The sequence below is a fragment of the Pristis pectinata genome, chromosome 5, assembly GCF_009764475.1.
Source record: "Pristis pectinata isolate sPriPec2 chromosome 5, sPriPec2.1.pri, whole genome shotgun sequence".
Classification (NCBI taxonomy): Eukaryota; Metazoa; Chordata; class Chondrichthyes; order Rhinopristiformes; family Pristidae; genus Pristis; species Pristis pectinata.
This window is the reverse complement of record NC_067409.1, coordinates 13,532,445-13,554,626: the sequence shown is the minus strand read 5'-3', so window position 1 is coordinate 13,554,626 and position 22,182 is coordinate 13,532,445.

Genomic DNA, 22,182 nt, shown 5'->3' with positions numbered 1-22,182 from the left:
TAACGAGGTAGCATGCATGGGTTCAGGGACCAGAAATCTGATGACGGAGGGAACGAAGATGTCCCTGAATCATTGAATGTGGGTCTTCAGGTTCCTGTACGTCCTCCCCGATGGTAGTAACGAGGAGAGGGCAGGTCCTGGATGGTGAGGGTCCCTACTGATGGATGCCACCTTCTGGAGGTAATTACAACAATTAAAAGGCATTTGAGCAGGTACTTGAATAGAAAAGGTGTAAGGGATAAAGGCCTTATGCAGGCAAACAGGATTAGCCTCGATAGACATCACAGTGGGCATGGAATAGTTGGCTTAAGGGCCCATTTCTGTGCTGTTACAGCTTTATGACTTCATGATTCTAATGTTCGTGACATGTACAGCAGAATCGTGTGCCCGCTCATTGTGGGTGTTGGTTTTGGTCTTCTCTGATTCTGGATTCACAAGACAACTAAAATAACCAAATCAGGATCCATCCTGTCAAGCCCTCTAAGATCAGCATACATTTCATCGAGATCAGATCTCATCCTTCTAAACCAGAAGAAATGTGGACCCTTTCCACTCACAGGTCAACCCTCTCAACCAAGGATCAATGAACCTTGTACCCCAAGGTCAGTGGTTCCTTAAGTTAAGAACCAAAGCTCTACAGAGTATTCCACCATGTATTTGAGAAAGCCCAATAATTAAATCAAGATGTCCTTACTCTTGCACTTGACATAACGACCAACATAAAATTCACCTTTCTTTTGCTATTAACCTACATGTTAACTTTCTGTGATTGAAAATCCAAGTTACTGAATACTCAGATTTTCTGGTCTCTCATCTACTAAAACAGTTTGTTTCTCTATTTTAACCACATGTGGATAATTTCTCCTCACCCACTCTGTAAAAATAACTTCAAACTGCCTGAGCTCTCATGTATTGAAATGCCTGGGATTCAGCAATGATATTGCTCATGACATGTTCCAAGAATCTGCAGTTGTCGATGTGAAAGGGCCAGAGAGAATACACACAGAAGTCAATCTGCATGATACATGTATCTAGTACAGAGGGCATCAAACTTTGACTCCAAGTAACTTGGCCTGAACAGATGCTGTAACATTGTGTTCGTTATGTGCGCAGTTCCTGCTCTCTTTCCATACACTTAGGAAGAAATGAATCCAGTCAGAACTCCTGAGAAATCTCTGATCTTGCATTTAAAATAATGTTAGATAGACACATGAATATGCAGGGAGTGGAGGGATATGGATCATGTGCAGGCAGAAGAGATTTCGTTTAATCTGGTATCGTGTTCGGCACAGATATTGTGGGCCAAAGGGTCTATTCCTGTGCTGTACTGTTCTATCCAATGTACAACCAAAATTAATTGTTCAACCCTCATTCTTGGAGAACAGAACATGAATGAAGATACATTTAAGAATTAAAATTACCATGAAGATTCATATATATCCTTTTTTATGAATTAATCTAGAGGTGCCATTAATTTGATGTATTGAATAATCTATTTGCGATATTGCAGAATTTCATTAACCACATGGGTGTGCTATTGACATACATGTGAGATGCTAAAAAATTTATGCTGCCATTCCCAACACATTATACCTCACTGTTGTAAATGGTTTCTCCAGGTGTTTTTTTTCCAATGTTTATTAATTTATAATGAATGCTATGATCTAAAATGTCCTACCGAACAGTGATGTAATACAACACATCTAAAAATAAATGCATCTGGGCTTAATCTGAAAGTCCTAAATCTTTTTCCTATTTCAAAGAAATACAAATGTTGCTAAAATTTGATCGAGTTTTCAGAACCTGCTGAGCTGGGTCTATCAGATGTACAAGAAGCTGTGTCATTTATAATCTGTCCTCATCACTTGTTTCTTTCTACCATATTCTTTCATTGTTGTTGGATTAAGAATAGCAGGAAGTCTTTGTAGTTCAAGATAAATGAACGTTTATTCAAAGTTGTGCAATTTCATGTTAGTTATCTCAGCTCATGCTTTCCTTAGCAGGTCAATGTATGTATTCACGTTATCTAAACTGAATGTGTGAAACTCTTCGTAATATATTTTCTAAAGCACACCATGTATTGTAACATTTCAAGTTTAAGGTTATTTGCTTTGGGTGTTTGTAAAATGTTTGCTGCATCCCATCAATCCTGTACAGTAAACAAAAGGAAACTACCTTTTGACTTGCTCTGAGCATCTTTCGAACTCAGTAGAGAAGCACTAGCCACCACCACAGCAACAGCAAGATGATTCCGAGTATTTTTTTTGAGGATAAATTGACAGACAAGGAGGAAGTGCTTGGAAGGCAAGTAATGCGAGGAATGATATGCTGCGGTAGAATAGATTTGGCAGAGTGAAGATTTCAGTTAAACTTAGCTCAGGCTCCAAGGGAATTTGACACACGATCCACTTTCCCTTCCTCCCTCCATGTTCCTGCTGCTGATTTCCAGGGCAACCTCCACCGAGGTTTTCCTTTACGTGTCACCTACAGGCTTTTTCCTCCGGTCAGACAAGCGAACCAAAACTCCAGGGGGGCAGCCATTACACGGACTCCATTACCAATGGTAGCAATCACACCCAAGGTGTTACAACATGAAGGATTGGTTCAAACAAGTCTTCTTAAATTTGTTGTAACTTCTAGGCCAGTCACTTAAATTCGAGGTATACAGAAATTTCTTCTCACAGAGGGAGGTGAATCTCTGAATTCTCCACCCCAGAGAGTTGGAGGCCGGATCATCAGAAATATTTAAAGTGGAGGAAGTTAAATTTTTGAAAGATCAGGAAAATGAGGGCTATGGGGAACTGTACCAGTTCCTCACCCTTTATTGAATGGTGGGGTAGGTAGCCTACTTTTGTTCCTATTTTCTTGCATTCTTTCACTTTCTTATTGCTTCACTTATTGGAATCGTTGCCAGGATTCCTCTTCCTGATTACAATCCAGCATCTCCCAGCAGCAGGTTTTCAAGTGTAGACCAGAGCTAAGAATAGCTCAGGCTCAGCTGCGAGTCCAAAGTCAACTAGGTTACACTGGTCACAGGGTAAAGAGTTGCTAGAAATTCTCAAAGTAATTTCAGTTTGAGTAATGTCACGCCCCCTTCGGAAACAAGGAAGGCAGAGAAAAAAAGAATATGGGAACTGGAAGAGGAATAGATTTACTGCCCTGTCACGTGCGTTGTGTTCCATCAGGTATTGAAGCTGCTGCTTGCTAAGAGCAGCTGAATTTGTAAGTCCAACATCCCCTCTCCAGTGAAAAAAACCATATAGTACACAGGAGCTAAATTCATGATATTGTATTAAAAACAATGATATGGAACAGAATAACAAGCTTTAGGTAAACAATAATGCTTCAAGTATCCAGAAGATAACCAATTCAATTGCTGACTTTCACAAGCCGTGAAATTGTGAAAGATAATCCAGCAATCAAGTTCAAGACGTTGGTCCATTGAATGGTTTACGGTGTGGAAAAGAGACACAATGTTGTTTATCCCTGAAATCGAAAATGCTTTCACCAGCCTCAAAGCTTCAGGAGAAAATAACAATCTTTATAAGAACAGTGATGACCGACATAGTGTGATGAAGTTTTTAATTCCTAATCAACTTTCGCCAATATTATAGGATGGAATTCTAACATTCCTCCCCCCCCATGCCTGACTCCCAGCCCCATACTCTCACCCCCAAAAGGTTGACCACCCCCTCCCCACCAAACCTCACCCCATCATCCAACAACCACAAACACAGGTTTTAGTTTTTGTGTTCACCTGTGGTTTGGTTATGACCCAATAACTAAATGGAAGCCTCTGCTGGATCCAACAGGTGGCTTCAATCTATCCGTTGGACCAAGTCAGATGCTTCACCAAACCCCGCCAAACCCTTTCAATTTCTCTGCAAATCCTCTCACATCCTCTCTAGCATTTCTGATCTTCTCCATAAGGCCTCCAGTTCCCCTTTCTTTTGATCTCCATAACCTGCACTCCTCTCCCACCCCCCCATAACTAACCTCCCTGCATAGCCTCTTCACAAGGCAGACACAAGAAATTCTGCAGATGCTGGAATCTGGAGCAATACGCAAAGAGTGCTGGAGGAACTCAGCAGGTCAGGCAGCATCCATGGAGGGAAATAAACAGTTGACGTTTCAGGCCGAGACCCTTCATCAGGACTGGAGAGGAAGAGGGCAGAAGCCAGAATAAGAAGGTGGTGGGGAGGGGGAGGAGCACACGCAGGCAGGGGATAGGTGAGTTCAGGAGATCAGCCTGGTTAGAGGGGGAAGGGAGGTGGCTGGGGGAGGGGGAGAAGATGTAATAAGCTGAGAGGTGATAAGTAGAAGAGGCAAAGGGCTGATGAAGAAGGAATCCAGTAGGAGAGGGCAGTGGATCATGGAATAAATGGATGGAGGAGGGGAGAAGAGGAGATGGGAAGGTCAACAAGGTGGGGGAAGGGAGCCACAGGAATAAGGGAAGACAAAGGAGTGGGGGAAGAGAGAAAAAGTGGTGAGGTTACCAGAAGTTAGAGGAATCGATTTTGAGGCCATCAGGTTGGAGACTCCCAAGGCAGAATATGAGGTGTTGCTCCTCTAACCTGCATCTAGCAGTAGAGGAGGCCATGAATAAACATGTCAGTATGGGAGTGGGTGTGGAATTGAAGTGGGTGGCCACCGGGAGGTCCTGGCTGTTGCAGCGGACGGAGCGAAAGTGCTTGAAGAAGTGGTCACCCACTCTGCGTCGGGTCTCACCGATGTACAGGAGGCTGCACCAGGAGCACCGGATGCAATTTTGTGTATTGCTCTTCACAAGGTCTCCAGTCTTTCCTCTAGCCTCAAATCTCCCCCTCATCCCGACTTTAAATCTACCACCATCTTCTGGTCCCCTACATCAACCCAACCTTGATCCTCAGGGAATGACAGGCTGGTAAGGATATCATTTGTCATGTTGAGACTCCACTGGCTCTCTAGAAGGACAATCAAGCTCGTCTCACTCCCTTTCCTTATCCAAAACCCTGGAAACTGCTAGATACTTAACCAGTTCCCTTTCTATACTACAGTTGAATCTGCCTCCACTTCTAACTGTGCATTCCAGGTCCTCACTGCATCAAGTTTTCCCCCTCATGTCACTTTTGCTTGTTTTGCCAATTGTGTTTGCCCCCAGTCCTTTACGGTGTCCCAATGGAAGCAATGGGATGGTTCTATATATCCTGGTTACCTTTCATGATTTTAAATACCTCCATAAGTTCTTATTGCAAGTTCTTCTGTTCCAAAAGCAAGCCCAGCTTCTCCAGTCTTTAAGACAAGCTTTTCACTGTACCTTGGTACAAGTGACAAAAATAAACCAATACCAGTCAATCCGCGTAACTACGATCCCTCTTCACTGCAATCATTTTAATAAGCACCTCTTCCACCCTCTCCAGAGCCTTTACATGTTTCCCTTAAGTGTGGCACCCAGAACTGAACACAATACCAACATTTCTTAAAAGTTCACTGTGCGCTTGTTCTCCATGGCATTATTAGAGTCATACAGCATGGAAACAGGCCCTTCAGGCCAACTAGTCCATGCCGACCAAGTTTCCCATCTAAGCTAATCCCATTTGCCCACATTTCGTGCATATCCCTCCAAAACTTTCATATCCATGTACCTGTCCAAGTACCTTTTAAACGTTTTTTTTAAAAAAATGTACCTGCCTCTACCACTTCCTCTGGCAGTTCATTCTATATACTGACCCCTCTCTGGGTGAAAAAGTTGCCCCCTCAGGTTCCTATTGTATTTTTCCCCTCTCACCTTAAACCTACGCCCTCCAGTTCTTGATTTCGCAACCCTGGGAAAAAAGACTGTGCACATTCACCCTATCTATGCCCCTCATGATTTTATACACCTCTATAAAATCACCCCTCATTCTCCTAAGCTCCAATGAAAAAAGTCCCAACCTGCTCAACCTCTTGGACTTTTAACCACTTTCTCAACATGCCCCTCCTCTTTCATCAAATTGTACTCCCACGTCTCTCTGTCCTCATGCTCCTACACTTTATTTCTCAGCATTACATTTTATCTGCCAAATATCCCCAGTCCAGCAGCCTGCCCACATCTCCTTGATGTGCATTGCATTCATTTCCAGTCACCCCATTATAAGGAGGACATGGAGGCAATAAAGATAGTGCAAAGAGGTTCACCAGGATACTGCCTGGATTAGAGAGTATCAGCTATGAGGAGAGGTTGGACAAATGTGGATTGTCTTCTCTGGAGTGTTAGAGGCTGGAGGGAGAGACCTGATAGAAGTTTATAAAACTATGAGAGACACAGATAGAGCAGACAGCCAGTATCTTTTAACCAGGGTCAAAATATTTAATACGAGAGGGCGTGAATTTAACATGAGAGGGGGGAAGTTTAAAGGTGATGTCCAAGGCAGGTTTTTTTTTAAATAAACACAGAGCGGTGGATGCCTGAAATGTGCCACCAGAGGTAGATATGATTGAGACATTTAAGAGGCTCTTAGATAGGCTCATGAATTTGCAGAGAATGGAGGGACATGGACCATATGCAGGCAGAAGGGATTAGGTATCATTAGCTTAATTAGCTAGGCACACATTGCGGGCCGAAGGGCCTGTTCCTGTGCTGTTCTATGACTATCCTCTTCGTAATTCACCCTCTCCACTTCTGCAGATTTGCAGATTCAAAAATTGTGCCATGTACACACAAGTCCAAATCATTCATATATGGTAAAATGGACAGTAGCCCCAGACCACTGGACATCTCTCCAGAATTTAAAAAAAAACTTTCACTGCTACTCTTAGTTTCCTGTAACTGGGCCAATTTTCCATCCAAAGTGCCACAACTGCTTTCATTCCATGGTGTAGCGGTTAGTGTAACACTATTACAGCGTCAGCAACCCGGGTTCAATTCCCGCCACTGTCTGTGAGGAGTTTGTACGTTCTCCGTGTCTGCGTGGGTTTCCTATGGGTGCTCCAGTTTCCTCCCACATTCCAAAGACGTACAGGTTAGGAAGTCGTGGGCAAGTTATGTTGGCGCCGGAAGCGTGGCGACACTCGCGGGCTGCCCCCAGCACACTCTGCGCAAAGGATGCATTTCACTGTGTGTTTCGATGTACACGTGACTAATAAAGAAATCTCATCTTATCTTGAAACTTCAATGCAGTGCTCTATCAAATGTCTTTGGGAAAATTCATATACACCACATCAACCGCATCCCCATCATCAATCCTCTCTGCTCCTTAAGCTTCCCTCAGGCTATCCATTGATTTTTCTATCCATCTTCCCACCTCATCCCTTCCTTCCAGGTGCACAGAATCCTCTCTCCCTCTCTGTTGCTCAGTCACACCCCAAGGAAGAAACCCAACCCACCTGGTCACACTGCCTTAGTGGGACAAGGAAACGGCAATAAAAATTGTAGATACTTCCAGGACTCCCAGCTTCGAAACAACACCCATGCCTCCTCCACGATTTATTTTGTTCATTTAAAGGAAGTGAGCTAGCAAAGCTAACATAGATTATCTTCCTTTACTTGCTCTGGAGCTGAATGGCTTTCTCGATGTAATCACGAAGAAGGCATGCCAGCGGCTCTACTTCATTAGGAGTTTGAGGAGATTTGGTATGTCACCAAAGACTCTTACAAATTTCTGTAGATGTACGGTGGAGAGCATTCTGACTGGTTGCATCACTGCCTGGTATGGAGGCTCCAATGCACAGGATCACAAGAGGCTGCAGAGGGTTGTGGACTCAGCCAGCTCCATTGCGAGCACAGCTCTCCCCACCATCGAGAACATCTTCAAAAGGCGGTGCCTCAAGCCAGTGGCATCCATCATTTAGGACCGTCACGATCCAGGACGTGCTCTCTTCTCTTTGCTACCTTTGGGGAGGAGGTACAGGAGCCTGAAGACCGACACTCAATGATTCAGAAACAGCTTCTTCCCCCGCCCCCCCCCCCACCATCAGATTTCTTAACGATCCATGAACAATACCTCATTATAAAAATTAAATAGTGCAAAAAAAATAATTTATAGATATTTTGTCTTGCACTGTAGTGCTGTTGCAAAACAACAAATTTCATGTTTTATGTCAGTGATAATAAATCTGATTCTGAGCATTTGAAATCAGAACAACTTGGGTCTGGAATCACACGTAGGTCAGATCGGATATTGGCGTTAATGAACCAGATGGGTTTTTAAGGACAGTCTTGTCATGTCATGGTCACTATTACTGATACCCACTTTACAATCAAAGATAATTTTATTAATTGAATTTATATTCCCCAGCTGATACAGTGAAATTTGAACTTGGGTCTCCTGATAACTAGCCCAGGCATCTGGATTGCAAGACAACAATGCCACCATTCCCTGTGACGTTTCATGTTTTGGCCTCCCAATTAATACCCAGCCCCTGAAACCTTGCTGCACAGGTGAGCATTCATACTTGCAACACTTCTTTGAAACATCAGCACCAAAGACGTATGCAACTAGTTCCACAGTCGGGCATTTTTCTCCCTTTTAAGCATTCATCCAGTCCAATTTTGAAATTAAAATGGAAATGACAAGGGAAATATACAGAAATTTTGAAAGTTGCTATTTTATCAGCTCTCAAGATAATCTACCCTACCATTGCACTCGTGACTGAAATATTACAGAGAATATGGAAATTAAACCACACATTCCTTTAGTAAAAATGAAAGTGTATGAAAATACAGTGGCACATTCCCAAGTTTTGATTTGGGCAATTGGTGTGACTTTTTAAGATGAACAGATGTATTGTTTTTGATTTACTAACAAAAATAAATTGAAATTTGTGACGCTCAAGTGAAAATACCTTGAAGTACTTAGGATGGAAAAACTAGGCTGATGATTTTTGTCTATTGTGGTGTTACAGTAAAGGATTGACATATCAAACAGCACAGCTACAAAAATATGAATATGAACTGCATTATTCATCAGTGGCACCTTTTATCCATTGATCTTGCATAATCTAACACTATTTTCCGCCTGTGTCTGAAAAGTACTCATCAAATGACTACAGATGACTCACACAAGTACCAGCCTGGACACCCCACTGACACCAGTTGTTCTCATTGTTTTAATGCCATCTGTATCTCTGTTGCATGTGATTTGTTTTTCCCCATTTTGAACTAAAGTATAGACTCATTGCAAGAGAAGATAAATTGAGCATAACGTAATTTTTATTGAAAATCTAAAATGAACAGACTGCTGAACATGGAATAGCGTGTTGTAAATTTATTGGCATTTAAGGGTCATGTATTGGTAAAGTTACAATTACTAACCTCAACAAAATTAAAAATCAATAGATAGCTTCAAACGGTCACTATTTCTTAATCAGTATTATAAACCACTTCAGACGAAGATCAAATAGAACATTGAAATATTCGTTGTGCATTGAAGATTCTGTTTTACTCATATTTAGAGCGGCTAGCTGATCTTTAAGAAAGACAGTTGGAATGAATTGTCTATTGGGTTATCGGATGATAGAGCCAGAGATGAAGGTTTGCCAGCCCGATTTCTGGATGGCAGGACTGATTAGATCAATTAGCTTTTTGTTCACTGGAGTTTAGAAGATGGAGAAGGTCTCTCGTAGAAACCTACAAAATTCTAAGATTCTGGACTTTAGTGAGGCATTTGACAAGGTAGGCTGGTCCAGAAAGTTAAGGCACACGTGATCTAACGTGAGCTGGCTAATTGGATCCAAAATTGGCTTTGAACAGGAGGCAGGGAGCAGAGGTGGAAGGACGCTTCACTGCTTGGAATTTTGTGACCAGTGGTGTACTGCAGGGATCAGTGCTGGAACCTTTGTTTGCAACATAGAGTACATCAACAACTTTGATGTGAATGCAGGAGGTGTGATTGGTAATTTTGCAGATGACACAAAAATTGGTGGTACTGTGGAAAGGAAGGTTGTCCAAAGCTACAGTGTGATATGGATCAGATGGATAGTTGGACGAAGCATTGGAAGATGAAATTTTATCTCAACCTGTGGAAAGTGGTGTATTTTGGGAAGTCAGATAGAGGTAGGACGTATACAGTAAATAGGAGGGTGGTAAGGAATGTTGATGAACAGATGAATCTTGACATTTAAGTCCAAAGTTCTCTGAAAGTGGCAACACAGGTAGATAAGGTGGTGAAGGAGGAACATTTCATAGATCAAAGCACGGAATATAAAAGTTGGGATGTGATATTGCAACTTTACTAATCAACCGGTTAGACCACACTTGGAGTATTGTGTGCAGTTTTGGTCACCACATTATAGGAAGGATGTGGTTGCGCTGGAGAGCATACAGATGAGATTCACTGGGATGTTGCCTGATTGGAGGATTCTGGTTATGGGGAAAGATTGGATGGGCTGGGGTTACCTTCTCTGGAGAAAAGGAGGATGAGGGTGACCGGAGAAACGTGTGTAAAATTATATTTAAAAAAATCAGGCAGATGGTCAGAATGTTTTTCCCATGGTAGGGATTCCAAAAACAAGGCGGCATAGCTCTAAGGAGAGGAGTTTTAAAAGGCGATTTGAGGGGAATGCCCCCCCCACCCCTCACCACACACAGATCAATATCTGGAACTCAACTTCCAGAGGAAGTTGAGGAGTCAGGTACAATTACTACTTTTAAGATTCACTCAGGCAGGCAGGTAAACAGCAAGGGGAAACACAAGAGACTGCAGGTGCCATTATGTAGAGCAAAAAAAAACAAACTGTTAGAGTAACTCAACAGGTCAGGCAGCTTCTGTAAAGGGAAATGGACAGACAAGATTTCAGGTCGAGAGCCTTCACCTGGACTCACTGGTAATAGTTATGATATTGGGTGAACATTGTCTTTGTGCACTGGACATGGCAAAATCATGAACGCGTTCTTCAACTGCCATATTGCTAAACCCATAAACTCATGATAAATAATTCACATCAAGAATCAAGTTTTTCTTTAGCTTGCCAAAGCATAACTCTTAATCCACCAACATTACTAAGATGTTTTGGTTTAAGTCAACAAACTGCTGTACAATAACAGAACAAATTATTGACACAGGTTAAGAAACTAAGTTGAACAGAAAGAAATATGGCATGCTCCTTAAAAACTCTGAGGGTGGGGATTCTCCCCATCTTGTGTCATAGCTACAGTGGGAAATCTGCAGGAACCTCACACACCACCTCTGCTCTCCTGAACTTCTCCAACAGGGAAAGTCCCGAGTCATACTTTGAGCCATTTATGGAATGTGTTGTGGGGACTACAGAGAATCTCTGGGTAAATTCCAAACATCACTCTCTACTCCCTGAACAGACAGGTAAATTCAACCAATGTGGAGTCAACTGTTGTTTGTGATCATCCTGGTTTCAGAAGCTGCCACACACTCCATGGGCATCCAGCTTCAGTAGCTGAGCCATGCACTCCATGAATAATCCCAGCTTCAGTAGCTGAGTCATACACTCCGTGGACATCCCAGCCTCAACTGCCGAGTCATACACTCCGTGGACATCCCAGCTTCCGTCGCTGAGTCATTCACTCCACGCACATCCCAACCTCAGTAGTCGAGTCCTACACACCAGGATGTCTCCTCTTCCATAGGTGGTTCATACACCTGATGAAACTTCCAGCTTCTATAGCGAAGTCCCACATACCAAGAGCAGGTAAGAACATCCCTGTTTCATTGCTCAGCTGATGCAGAGTTGGTTGTCTTCCGTCAGAGCAGCATTATGACTGGCCCATTTCCTTGGTGTGAAAAGGGTAAAATAATACAGGAGCCTGAGGGCACGTACCACCAGACTTAAGGACAGCTTCTACCCCACTGTAATAAGACTATTAAAAACAGTTCCCTTATATGATGAGATGGACTATGACCTCACGATCTACCTTGTTGTGACCTTGCACCTTATTGCACTGCACTCTCTGTAGCTGTGATACTTTACTCTGTACTGTTATTGTTTTTACATGTACCAACCCAATGTAACTGCACTGTGTAATAAATTGACCTGTACAAATGGTATGCAAGTTTTTCCACTGTACCTCGGTACAAGTGACAATAATAAACCAATACCAATAATACCACATGTAGATGGGCTTATTGGGAGAAAACAGCTCTGATGTACCTGATGGATAAATATAATAAAAGAAATCCAAGTGGCTCAGATGACTTGAGTCTTGACAAACATTCAGCAAAAATGAGCCTCTGAAACTAATAGCTTATCAGTCTTTAACCAGACAACCTACTCAGCATTAGCTGAGCACTGAAATAGGGACGTTCATTGTCTGTGTAACTCAGCTACCACAACTCGCCTGCTCCTGGGATGTGTAGTCTCCAGCAGGTACAGGTACCAATGCATCGGCAGGTTGAGACCGCTTCTGAGCTGTGCAGTCTGTTCCTGCCTTGGACCACACTCCAAGGGTAGCCTTCATATTACAACACACATTTTGAATTCAGGATGATGCTGGCATGAATGTTATGAGAGACAACAGACTCCCACAGGTAAGCTATGTGAATTTGCAATTGATGATACTCCATTAAACAACTTTAACAGGGATTGAAAAAATAAACTGGGGAATCTGAAATAAAAAAGAGGGAATTTACAGCAGCTTAATCAGCTAGTGAAGAAGACAGATAATGGTGAAATGTGCAGACTTACACTATTTTTCCAGGATCACAATCAGTGATAACAGAACCTTTTTAATTTATTCATTTGTGGGCTGTGGACGTCACCAGCAATATCAGCATTAATTGTCCATCCTTAATTGCTACTTTAATTCACGGGCAATTAAGTGTCAACAATGTTAGTAATTCTGGACTCGGATATGGAGACCAGGTAAAGCTAGCAGATAAAGAAATTAGTGAACTGGGTTTTTTTTTAAATTGACAATCCAGTAATTTCTTGGCTTTCATTATCAAGACTATTTTTTTTAAATTCCAGATTAAATGTATTATTTGAATTTAAATTCCATAGTAACTATAGTGAGATATTGTCTATTAGTCAATGTTTCAGAACTCTGGTGGCTAGTCCGGTAACTTAGCCATTATGTCACATTAGTTGGGAACTGTACAAAACAATTTGCATTTAGTACACATGACAAGAGGCCATCCAGCCCGTCAATCTTGCAACAAATCTTTGAAAGAGCTTTCCAATTAGTCCCACTCTCCAACTTTTCTCCATAACTCTATCAATTAAATCCTTTTGAAATACAAATCCTCCTGTCTTTTCGAAGTTCTTTGAAAGTAGCACATTCTGAATCTTAAGATTTTCTGCAAATTAATTCCTCCTCATCTCCATTCAGTTCCTTTGCTGTGTTTTTTTAAACCATGACCTTTGGTTACCAATCTACCTACTAGAGGAAACAGTTTCTTTCCCTACTCTATCAAAGCACTTCATGATTTTAACTACCTCTTCTAAAACTCTCTGAAGCACCGTTTCAGCTTCACTAATCTTCTCACATAACACATGTTGCATGGTATAACTTTGAAATATGAAATTCATCTCTAGCCAGTGGTGTTAGGGGAACCACATTGGAAATGAGCACACTGTCACTACAAAGTTCAATACCAATGACTTCAATTCTATTTTTAGCACCATTTTAACTGGCTCATGTGTACATTTTCAAGAATCAGTCACCAGCTAAATAGTTCAACAAAATGCATGACCACACATCACTTAAAATAAAGGCTCCATTTTGCAGTAATAATGTTTTTGAACAAGATTCACTATAACATATACTCTGTTTAACAGTAGGAATCTAAATCAATGCTAATTACTGTCCCTTTCAGACTTTTACCCTCAACAATAAATTAACAATACTTAAACTGTCACATCAAATTAATTAACAGGAAGGTCACAAGGGTCAAGAATTACATATTTACATACTCAGAATACAATTTACAATAAATAATTACTTTGTGAATTGATTCAATTCTACCTTGTAACAGTACATCATTTTGATGCTTAGTTCAACCAGTCACCCAGTGCAAACCTGCAATCTAAATCACTTCTCAAGAAACAATGAACAAGATCAGAGATTTCAGCCAACTTCACACAGTGTGCTTTGACACAGAGATCCAAATCGTGAATGGTGATGTTAGCCACAGTGATGAACTTGTTAGTAAAATCAGGAATGATTAAAATAACCAAAAGGAAATAAATTGCATTCACACAAAACCTTTCTGTAACACCCCTGAAGGAAACATTCTGAAATATAGGCACTATTATAATCGTGGAAACACAGAAGTCAAGTGGACCCAGCAATGTGTCATAAGCTGCAACGTGATGACCAAGTCATCTGTTTTACTGATGTTGGTTGAGGGATAAGTGTTACGGACTCAGTGAAAGTCCTTTTAAGATAGAGTGTGTGTGTGTGTGTGTGTGTGTGTGTGTGTGTGTGTGTGTGTGTGTGTGTGTGTGTGTGTGTGTGTGTGTGTGTGTGTGGCGTGCTTACGTCAATAGAAGATAAAGGACGTAATGACGTTGTTGAAGGAGGAGAGAGAGAGAGAAAAGGGAGAGAGACACCAGCCTGCTAGTTTTCTCTATCGATGGATGAGAAACTATAACTGTGTCTGCCACTGAAATCCATGTATGGAAGTTGGAAGTAATCCGGTGGAATTCACTTTGTTGCTGACCTGTAGAAGGAAACAGGTATTTGTGTGTGGACGACCACGATTCGGATGCTTTTCGGGGTGAGGAAGTCACTACCAAGTAAACACTGAAGTGTCGTTTGGGTTCCATCGTGGAACATTTGGATTTCGTATGTACTCTCTCTCTGTTTTTCTACATCTACGTCTTATCTTCTGACAACGGTGGTTGTTGAAGAAACCCTTGCTCATGTTTCACCTTATGGCTTGTGGAACTGAACTTTAAGAACCATTCCTGAACTTGGAGTTTGGGACTTTGTCACACACACACACACACACACACACACACACACACGAAGAGTTTAGTTTTGGGGTTAACGTTCGAGGTTTAACATTTTTGAAGTCTAACATACTAACATTTTTACTTTTATTTTACGTATTATCATAAGTAGTGATTAATAAAATAGTTTTTAACACTGAATCATGCTCAGTGTGTTTCTTTTGTTGCTGGTTCGTGACATAAGTATTGCCAAGGAAACAGAAGAAAACTCCTGCTCTTCCAAAAAGTGCTTCAAGCCTTCAAAGGGCTACACTTCTAACAATCCACCACACCCTCAGTACAGCTCTGGAAATAACAGCCCAGATTTTTTATTCAGATTTTTGGGATGGTTCATGAACCTTTTGACACAGGAGTGCAAGTGCAACCTCTTCACCACCACCATCCTCAATCCCCAATGAGCTACATTTTGAGTTATGGGGGAGGTTGGCCAGGCTAGATCTTTATTCCATGGAATGTAGGAGAATGAGGGGCAACCTTATAGAAGTGTTTAACATTATGAGAGGCACAGATAAGGTGCATGGTAACAGTCTTTTCCCCAGCGTAGAGGAGTCCACTTGATTGGCACCCCTTCCACTCCCTGTACCATCACCAGAAAGAACGGTAGCATGCGTACACCATTACTTCCAAATCACACATCACCCTAACTCAGATACACTATTGGCATTCCTGCATCATCACTGGGCCAAATCCTGGAAATATCCACAGAATAGAAATGGTTAAAGTACATCCAAGGTGTGGAAAGACCACAAGGAGATATCTGTTGTGCCCTACCAACAATAATCTAAGCAAAAGACAGGATGACTTGGAAAATCTCAAGCAATATCTTTTTCTCTTTATTGAGAGATCCAATACCAGAGGGCATGCATTTAAGGTGAGAGGGGGTAGGTTCAGAACAGATGCGAGGGGTACTTTTTTACTGAGAGAGTGGTGGATGCCTGGAATGCGTTACCTGATAGGGTGATGGAGGCAAATTCATTGTGGGCTTTTAAGATGGGCTTGGATGAGCACATGAATGAGAGGAAAAGAGAGGGATATGGGCATTCTGTAGGTAGGAAGGATTAGCTATATCGACACAACATTGTGGGCCGAAGGCCTGTTCTGTGCTGTACTGTTCTATGTTCTATGACACCACATGGTCCTCCCTCATAACTATCAGACTTGTTAAGTTTCCAGGGATCTACAAGAAAAAGAGATGCTTACATCATGATAGATGAAGTATCGATAACAAATGTAAATATTTTAATGTAAGCAAAATAATAAACAATTGCATACTCTTATTTTCTTTTGCAGCTCTTGTATCAGGTAAACTTTCTCCTAAGTTCTTAAGAAAGCTTCATTTGATTATTCAACTAATTAAAATGAGAAATTCATTCACCAAATTTCCTTAAATGCTTTTCAATGTATCAATCCTGATGTCTTCCTTATCAACCTAAAATGTAATTATGCTAATCTTTAAGCTGAAAGTCAATCCCTTTCAAAATACTATACAGGTGTCTGTTTGTGACATTGCTGCCTGTACAGTAATAGGCACTTTAAGATCAGTGAAATCAAAACTGGCATATTTCTATCAAAGGACAAGTGATCTGTTCTGCCAAATTACTACAAGTATCGGTGGAAACGTAACCCACCATTCTAAATTGCACTGAAACTGCTAACATTTGAGCAAACATATGTTCACATTTTCCCCTCTCCACAAGAACAGGCCTAGATGCTAAAACAACAAAATCAAAACTGTAGGATGCATTAATAAATATTCCAACTTATCTAACACTGTATTCTACACATCCAGCTAGATAAGCTTTCTCCAGCATTGATTTAGACAAGGACATCTACTGACCCAGCAAAGACTGTAACAGAAATCCTCTGATCTAAAGAAGCAAAAGACAGACACAACCTGCTGAATCAACTACAAAACCTGAAGCATTGGCAGATATATATCTAGTTTCAAAACAGCAGACCCTTAGTTGAAAAATAAATCAGTAGATTTGAGACAAGTGGAAAATTTAAGTGAAAAGCCATTAAATGTGCAATATTTGAGTTTTTTTTAAATAACTGTTTAATCTAGTAAATTCATGCAGTAAGATGCAAACTGTTAATATTAATGTTCCTGGGTTATTTTAAAAGCATTACCATCATATGCACTGATTATTACATCACATTTTTAAACATAATTGGAAAATACTATCTAATAATGTATATAAAATAAGCTAAAACATGAGTACTTTGCTTTTGATTTGTTTCATTAACATTTGTCCTAAAATTAAATCTTTGGAATAAACTTAATTTGGTTTCTCAAAACACCACCGTCTTTGTGCTATGTTTCTTACTGAGTTTGTCTATCTGTATGACAATTAAACCAGATTGTTCTTATAACTTATTTGTCTAATAAACATATCATAATACAATGCCCAAAAAGTTACTAATACTATATTTGGGGCAATTATAATCGCTCAGAGAACCACTCAAATTGTCCGGTGTGGTTCAGTGAGTACCAAGGCTACAAGAGACAATCACAAAAATCCAGGATGACACAATAGCAGAGAAGGGATAGTATATTGTCAGGGGTGCTGTTTTCTGATTGAGCTATTAAACTCAAACCCTATCTGCTAAGGTTAATATAAAATAAATTCAATGGTACAATTTCAAAGAGCAGTGAAATTCTCCCTAGTCTCCTAGCTAAGGTTTGTCACTCAAAATGCAGCAGAACAAACACTATCTGGTCAAGATAACGTTGCTGTAGGGGTGAAAATTGGATGCAGAGTTTCTAACGTTTCAACAGCTGGCTGGAGTTCAAAGGTCTGGGGTGTCCTGAAGTTATGAAAGCCTTTTTTTTTCCCCAGAGAAATGTCTTTTTGTTTTCCTTTGCATGGCAAAATTGGTTCTTTTCCTACTAATGCTTCAATTTTAAACTTTCATTCTTGTTCTTAAATCCCTTGCCCTTTATCATCCAATCCTACACCATACAGGATCTCTGCGTTCCTCTAACAGTGCCCACTTGTCCAGCTTCTGTTTCCTTTACCCCAGCTTTCAGAAATGTATTCAAATACCTACATCTCTCCACTTCTTTACCTCCTCCTCAAAACTTTGTCTTTTGACCAAACTATCCATCAATTGTCCTGGAATCTTCACATGCTCCAATATTACATTCCGTTTCATTATGGTTCTGACAAAGTTATTGTTGATGGAAACAAAGTCCCACGTTGTTGCTTTGGCAACCCAAAAGCGAGGCTGGACTTTTGAGGGATGGAAAGTTTTATTCCACTAACAATACTGCACGATGCCACTGGCTTTTCTACTGATTGTTTACAATAGTGGGGTTATTTGAATATAGCGGTCAATTTATTGAGAACTTACCAAATACTCCTGCAGTCAGTTAATACACTAGCACCACTTTTTGATTTCAATATTTACAGTTTGCAGCAGTATTGCCCCACTGAAGCTTAAGCATGTAGTTTATTTGTATCAACATCATCTTACTCAAGAGGTGCGAATGCACAACTGCACCCTAGGAGGTAAAGTTGGGAAGTACCAAATCAGGGCAATACTCTTGCTGTGGATAACACATTCAGCTGCCTTAAATCCTGCACATCAGTTACAACATTGTAAAATATCATTCCACATATAAAAAAAGTATTAGAATATGTTTTCAGACCATGTAGCAACATAGCTGACATAAAACGAGACGATTCATTCCCTCAGACCACAGTCAATAGTCATATTAAGATGGAGGTTACCAATTATTTTGCAAGGAAGCTTAATTTAAAATGGAAATAGTTCATTTTTAGCACTGCAAGTCCAAACTAATATCCAACAACCTTGTGCAACAGGATTTTGACACAATACTGAATGATACCATTTGCTTTACCCATAATTATTTATGGATAAAGGAGAGATCATTTAGCACTCAATATTTAAAACTTGTAGTCAGTCAATAAACCAGCACTATGTTTAATAGAAAACACATGTGATGGCTAGTAACTCAAGAGGAATGATTCTGGATTGATTTTTTTTTTACAAATTGCTGAGATAATAATTTTCAAAAATCCAAGATCTTTTCTACAAAATGACACCAGGAGTTAAAATGAAAAGTTACATTAGACACCTGAAAAATGTAATATATTAGACTAACATATGTAATTGACCAAAGCCATGAAGCTAAGACAACCTACAGTTATTGTGAAAATGAAGTAATATGATCAACAGAAAATAGGTTAGTAAGCAAAAGTCAGTGAAACGTAGGACAAGATCATGATTCACCATTACTGACAATCTGAAGTCATGCAAATGTTCTGTGATAACATCATCAATGTTAAATCAGTCAAAAATCAGATACAATTCTGAGCAAAGAAAATCCTTGACAAGAAACTAACTGCTTAGACAGCATTAATCATAACTAATCATGTACTGCCATTTCCTGTCCCTATACTATAAGCAATGTCACAATAAGGCTGTATAGAGCAGTCCTGAATTCATATTTCAAAGACAAACATTATACACAACTTCAAATCAGAGTAAAATATACAATGCAGCTTAAATACAGACTTAAGCTCTTTTTCCTGTTTAATAGTTTACAGAATTTTAAGTGAAGATGGTTTCTGAGAGAATGACCAAAGAGCCTGCAGAATGAGTTTATCAGTGATACCAAGATTATTCAAAATTACAGATACTGTGAACACTGGTGGATAGTCACGTCATCATATCCTTTTTTTTAAATAACCCATGAACTTGAAGAACTGGGCAAATAGCCTTTTCCCAATTAGGGATTTTTTTTTAAACTTTCTTCAAAAGTTTTGGATACCATATCTGTGCTGACATGAATGATAATATAAAATCATCAGTCTGAGAACATTGCTTTGCTACTACAAACATCAAGGTTAGATTTTAAAATCAAATAACATTTTTATTAAGTGGTAAAATTGAAAATATCTGATGCTAGATTTCAAAGCACTGAGTATAATTTAATGTTAAAATATAAACTGATAAATTAGATATACATTTTGGATGCTGTGTCAGTGAAGGGTAGTTGGATACTTTCAGTCACTCAAGTTGAACTTGAGTCCCTCAGTGTCCTCTTCTCAACCTCTCTGTTCTCCCAAACATCAATATTTTCCTTCACTCATCATCTAGTAGAAAGCTTGCCTCCAATGTTTTTGCAATGTATTGATTGAATTACAATAGCCTGAAATCCTTTGTGCTCATCAACAGGGCATAGATGTTTAATTACTACAGCTTTTCAAAAGACAGTTTCTCCACATTTGTTTGTGTGCTTAACCATAGCCTAGTTTTTTTCTTATGACATGTTACATTGGCTGAAATTTTTTGTGTTTGATTATCTATTTCCATTGCTTTCAAGCAGCTTGGCTTTCTCTTTAATCCCAAATAACCATCTCAACAATCCTTCACTCTATTTAAAGCGCAAACCAGATCAGGACTTAACCTGTCTGGGGCCAGCTCCTCTGCCTCACTTCAAAAGAGCACCAAAGCAAAGACATTTTGGGGTCAGGTGGTCCTCTATTACCTTAAATTACATGTTACCCATAAAATGCCTCTTCTCACTTAACTATGCTGTTACAATGGCCTGTGGACTTCTTCTGACCTCCTTGTTCTAAGAGTGCACATACCAATGGGAACAAAGGAACAGAAAGCCTTGAGCCAGTTCACCCAGTGAACACAATTATAACTAACCTGGGTCCAATTATATCCACGGCATTAACCCATTATCCCTTCATAACTTTGATTAGCAAAAAATCTTTTGCAATCAAATTTAAAACATTTACGCATGTTGGCATCTATTGCTTCTTGTGAAAGAGTTCAACTCGATCAACCTCTGTGTGATGAAGCATTTCCTAACTGCTGGCTCATATATTAAGGATACAGCCCATATCCTCGACGCTCCATGAAACCCTTCGAAATCAGTGTCTCTTAATCAATTTCTTCCTGAACCCCAAAGGTTTTATAATCCCTCAATTCTTCCTACCCATAGAATCTTGGTTATCTTAAACCCCCATTTTGCATCCCTTCACCACTAAACCCTGACCTAAACAAATACTCTTTTCACCACTAAATCCTAACCTAAACAGTACTTCCTTCACCTCTTTAAAAAATACATCCTATTTTAGCCACGCACTTTCTTAAGTTGAAAATGTTCCTTTCATTTTTAAGCTCTCTTCGTTATCCAAAACTCAGTGAGAAGATGGGAGGCAGGAATGTTTTGGTTTCAACTTTTAATGGATTACAATATACCACAAACCCCGTACCACATGGTTCAGGCAGTCAGATTCCAACTCTGCAAGGTTTCCTTTGGCTTTTTCCTTCTGCATTTTGAATTAACCCTCACTTGAGGAGAGCAGAACTTCAATTATCAGCCACGCAGCCTGTTACTTCATAATTTCTCAGCTACCTCTGACTTAGCTGCAAGCGGAAAATCGCTCATGAGTTTTTAACAGGTTGCATCATTTGTCAACTCCTTGCTTTCGTTTCGATACCCAGAAGCATTCTGCCGTCTGCTGCTGACATCCCGTCACTGTGAATGCTCTAATGCAATGTGTTTGAAATGCACAGTCAGAAATGCACATCTGCTCCCAAGATCTGCGTTAAGCACGCCAACCCGAACTTGGCAGCGAATGTTAGTCCGTGGCAACGGAACTTTAACTCTCTCCAGCTCTATCTATGCAGATCCGTACAGAAGTATTCAATTGGTATTGTCACCACCGACTACAATGAATCTCACGGTATAAAAGTTACCGCGGGCAGAGGTGCTGACGGCGGAGGGCAGGAAGGGGTGATGCAAATTAATCAATATTAGTGCTTTAGTTGCAACTTTTTTATCTTGGATTCAGCATTCCCCAACCCAGCCATCATTGCTCCAGCCCCCAAACCCACCCATAACCCGCACAATTTCAGCAAAAGCAACGAGCGAAGAAACTGAAAGTTAAGGTGGATCCCGAGGTCGAGTGCAAACACCTCCGTGGAGAGAGAGAGAGAGAAAGAGTTGTCCCTTCACACTCTCACCTCCCTTCGTCTAATTAGCAATAAACGAACACAGCCGCCGGCTCGTCAGAGACCTAGACCAGCAAGTGTGGCTTTAATTCCGCCAGAGACACCCATAAATCGCCGGTCAATACTGCAGAAAGCCGAAAGGCGGGGGGGGCGGGAGAAACACAACAGATAAACCCGTACACCAACAATGAACATTTAGCACAAACTCTCCCTGTGTGTGTGCGGCAGCGCTGAGTTGCCCGCGTTATATTTATTGCAGCTGAAACGCTAGAGAGAGAAGTGGGCAGAGAAAAATAGTAATAA